The sequence below is a fragment of the Halyomorpha halys genome, unplaced genomic scaffold, assembly GCF_000696795.3.
Source record: "Halyomorpha halys isolate HHAL.00 unplaced genomic scaffold, Hhal_1.1 Scaffold3928.1, whole genome shotgun sequence".
In the NCBI taxonomy this organism is placed as follows: Eukaryota; Metazoa; Arthropoda; class Insecta; order Hemiptera; family Pentatomidae; genus Halyomorpha; species Halyomorpha halys.
The window spans coordinates 1-4469 of NW_027108300.1; the positions used below are offsets into that span (position 1 = coordinate 1).

General features: G+C 30.4%; 1 protein-coding gene and 1 long non-coding RNA gene across 2 annotated transcripts in view; both read left to right on the forward strand.

Moving 5' to 3' along the window:
• Positions 1-657: 657 nt before the first annotated feature.
• Positions 658-3106, forward strand: LOC106691867 (uncharacterized). The gene is made up of 3 exons (XR_001344870.2): positions 658-880; positions 2020-2343; positions 2422-3106. It is a non-coding gene; the product is annotated as an uncharacterized lncRNA (long non-coding RNA).
• A 1132-nt stretch (positions 3107-4238) lies between these two features.
• The window catches only part of LOC106691866 (UDP-glucosyltransferase 2), a gene marked incomplete at its 3' end in the record, with an annotated part of 9307 nt that continues 9076 nt past the window's right edge, over positions 4239-4469 (forward strand). Inside the window, 1 exon segment of the mRNA XM_067046647.1 lies at positions 4239-4396.

A 4469-nucleotide genomic window follows, 5' to 3' on the forward strand; every position in this document is an offset into this window, starting at 1 on the left:
TTAGAGAAAATTACTCCGGTATCTAAAGTTCCCGGGTTTCGGCACCAGTTAAGTATTGGCGAAAGCACAATGTCAAAAAAGAGAAGAAGGAAAAAGATATAACTCGCTTGAACTGCTGTAAAATACTAATCTATTTGCGGAGCCTGTCCGTCTATATATATATACAATAGGTCAGCTGTTCTCGATCAGCTGATATGGACCTGTCAGCTGACAGTCCGTATTTTATATATATATATACATACAAAGATGACGAAGTACCAGAAGATGAAAAAGTGTCATGAGTATTTAACAACAGTTAAAAAGAGAAAACGTATATAAGAGGGTGACGACAAATGTGTTATAAAAAGTTTAAGAAGTGAAATAATACGTTACAAAGTGGGCGGAATAAAATAAATAAATTTTAAAAAATCGTTTTTTTCTCTTTTTTTTTTTACTATCTTTATTTTATATCCCCCTCCCTTCTTTTCTTAATTACCTTAAATTGTCCGATGATTACCGTTGTCATTTTGACTGGCTTTCTTATATACATTAAAACATATTTACTTCAAATATCAGCAAGTATAAAATAAAAGTACAATTAATTTTCTAATAATAGAAATACTTTCTTACTCTTAACCATCGTTAGAATTTTCCCTTATTTATTGAAACTATTATTTCCAGCCCACAATAACACTGTTCTCTTCATTACCCACGGGGGCTACCTCAGTCTTGTAGAAGCTGTGCATTTTGGCGTTCCTGTGATAGGCATACCCTTCTTTGGTGACCAGCCTAAGAATTTCAGGTTTGTTGAAGAAGCAGGCATTGGTAGAATGCTGAGACTTAGTGAGATTAACTATGACAATCTCTCAAGAATGGTGAAGGAAGTTCTATCGAATAAAACGTAAGAAACATTTCATTATATTATATATTAAAGTACACAAGTGTATGTGATTATGGTAACTGCCTTCAATAATTGTAAATAAAAATGTTCTTTTATAAAAAATAATATATATACTAAAAGGAATAATTGTTCAAACCAATTAGAATGATTACAATAGAACTGGCAAATTACACTTCTGATGCAAGACTAAGTGTTGACTGAATGACGACTGTGTTCTTCCTTATGAGTAGGGCAAAGGGGCAGACATATGATACAGGAATGCTGATACTTCTGGGAAATCAGTGTAGATGGCTCTCGTTGTATGTGCTCCCAGACAGATCAGTACTTTTTGAGCAAAATACAACGAGCTTAAATCAAAATTAAAGTTGATTGGAGGGAGATAGTCCGGGTAGGGGTCAATAAAGGTTTCAAAAGTAACAAAAACTATTTATTGTTAACCAACGTTTCGCCCCACTTAGCTGGGATTCGTCAGGGCTGATTAGAGTGACGTCATGATACCAACTGGGACCTTCTGCCTCAGCATCATACAACAAATAGTTTTCTTTCACTATTTTGATACCTTTATTGATCCCCATCCGGACTATCTTCCTCTAATCTACTTCCTACGGTTAACTATCTTCTTCTAATATAAAATTAAAGTTGTACATGGTAATTGTATATTTTTCTGGATTAGGCGTTTTTCTGTGCTTGATAATTCAAATCAATACACATTAAACGTTATCAAAAATATGATTCTATATCTTGCCTTCGTTTCTAACCTTGCTTCCTCTTCCATTCCTGGCAATCCTCCGAGGCGCCTGAAAAGAAGATGGCCTCGTGACCTTATATTGTAAATTGTTTTAAGAGTTACTGGGTAGTTTCTCTACATCCTTATGTCATAATGATCAAATTTACTGGTTGTATTTTTTTATACAGTTGTAAATATCAATAAATAAATAAATTAAAAAAAAATATCTTGCGTTAAGTAACGTTCATTTTTTTTAAAAACTCATTATTAAAGAATCTTATTAAAAAAATATCTGTTGCTTGTGTGGATAATTAAACCGGTTAATTAATTTCATATAAATAGAAATTTTGTATCTAATTTGAGAGAATAAATAAAATTCTCAATGATTAATTTGTTAATTTAATTTGTGTAGGTACAAAGAAGAAATGATAAAAAGGTCTAAAATCTTCCGAGATAGACCTGTGGAACCTGCAAATGAAGCGGTGTTCTGGATAGAACACGTCATCAAGTACCCAGACGTTCTTAAACCGAAAGCTCTCAGCATGTCATACATCCAGCTGCACCTCATAGATGTTTTATTATTATTATTGAGTGTGTTCTTAGCAGTTGTGTTCCTAGCCTGGAAAACAATTACAATTATCATCAGGATTTTGAAAGGTAAATCTACTCTCAGAAAAGAGAAAAAAAGCTGATTGCTTGTATGGGAGCCAATTAACCAATATACGTGTCAGTGAAGGTAATTTATTTTGATATTTTTATTAATTATGAAATAATGTTCAATAATAAATTTATGTGTTATTTTATATTTTTTCAGCATCAAATTAGAAGTTTTTTGTTACTGTTTGGAGTACAACAATGAATCAGCCAGAATTAGATAATTCAAGAAGATACTGCGGAAAGATTACGTTATGAATTCTCGCATTAAGTATTAAGAAGCTCCTAATTAAATATGATACGAAATAAGTTAATAATTAAAAAAAAATGTGATATTGAAATTAATAAATAGAATCATTAACAAAAAAAATCAACTGACAAAAAAGATATGTCATTAGTTTCATAGAAAACCATTAATAAGTATAAATGGACTTATTTATTAACCTTGAATTTTAAAACAATAATTGTATGTGTTATCGTACTTTACAATCGTTTTCACTTTATTTAAAAACAAAATAAATATGTAACAACATAGCAATATAGATTCGTATTCAATTTTTTGTTGATAGGACAAAATGTTTTCAATTTTGACATCAGGCCTGGTGGAATCACAAGGATGATCCTCAATATTCCATATCATAGTTCTTTGTGCCAAATACTAACCGATTAAAGGTTTCATAAGCTCGTGCCTTACTTCCAGAAAATTGGATTAATTTGTTTAAGTTTCTAAAGGAGAACAGCCTGTACCAAGAAATGTAACAACGAAATCCAGAATACGGTGCCTCTAACCCTGTAGTTGTATACGGCACCTAAAAATTAAGCAAATAAAATGTTTAAAAATCTTGAATCCTATGGGTATTTCATCTAATCCCCCTGATGCATTCTATATTCTTCAGGTGTAAGGCTGCGGAAGACTGAACGTGATTGTAAATATTGAAGAAAATTCTAAATGGTATTTGGCCTTCCGATCTCTAATCAAACAAATGCATACGTTTCATGACTAGAGATAAATGTTGCTGAACATTTTTTACAAATTTTAATAACAACAACAATAAGAAGTTGGGTTTTAGTTATTTTTTATTTTATTATTATTTTTTTGTGAAAAGCGGATAAACATAGAGTGGTCTCTTTGGCTCTCCACTTTTTCGTTTCAAGACAACAAATTGTAGGTTGATATGCCTGCATACCTTCACAAGGCTCTTTGTAACAATGGCAAAAATTATTCGAAAGAAATCGAACGTTTTAGCTTTATGAGTAGCCTAAAAGCCAAATAATAATTTTTATTTCTTGTTTTATTTACAAAATTAAATAATGGGAAATTTTATTCCGAGTTGTACAACATACTGTTTTATGATCAGAAAACCTGTCTGATCACACTAGTATTTTTATTTTTAATTTAGCCAACTAAGATTTGTCTACACTTTTAGTTTTCTAAATAGTTCATAGTTTTAGAATCCCCCGTAAATGATTTTAAGTTTTTAATAAATACTAGAAATAAGGAAAATGTTAAATTCTTGTAAAAAAAACAAAAAAAAACCTTAAATTAATTAGATAAAAATTACTTCAGCTACGTTTACGAAATTTATAATTTCAGAGTCTGAATAATGGTATTAGAAAATATCTGAATTTTCATAGTTGTTTTCCTCTACTTTTCTCTAAGTAAACTATTGAACTATTTTCAAAGAAGACTTGGGAATGAGTAGGGGATAGTTTTTGAAGTAAGTAGAGGATTTGATAAAAATAACTTTAGTAAATCGAATTTATTCTCTACTGACTGACACCGAGTTGTTGTTTAAACAATTTTAGGTATGTCCAATTCATTGTAAACCCATAAAGTTAAAAAAAAATGCTAGATAAATATTTACCTTATGTAACTATATAAATAATTGCCTTTCAGTCAACAAATTTAAGAAATAATTTGTTCCTTATCAAACTTCTAAATTGAGAAAGTTAGAGAAGATGCATTGTTTAAATTAGATTAAATTCGTATCTGCTCCTTGGCAACAAAGTAAATATGATTCAAGGCTGGACCTATTTAAGGGGGTGAAGGCAATCATTCAGAGATTCTTTGTTAGACCTTCATTTAGTTTTAAGAGTTGGAATATAGAACAAACTTTGGCGCCAGTTTGAAACAGGTAAATAAATTAAAACAATTAAAAATTACAATTTCAGACATTATTTGAAGTGTTATTAATGTGTGTATATATA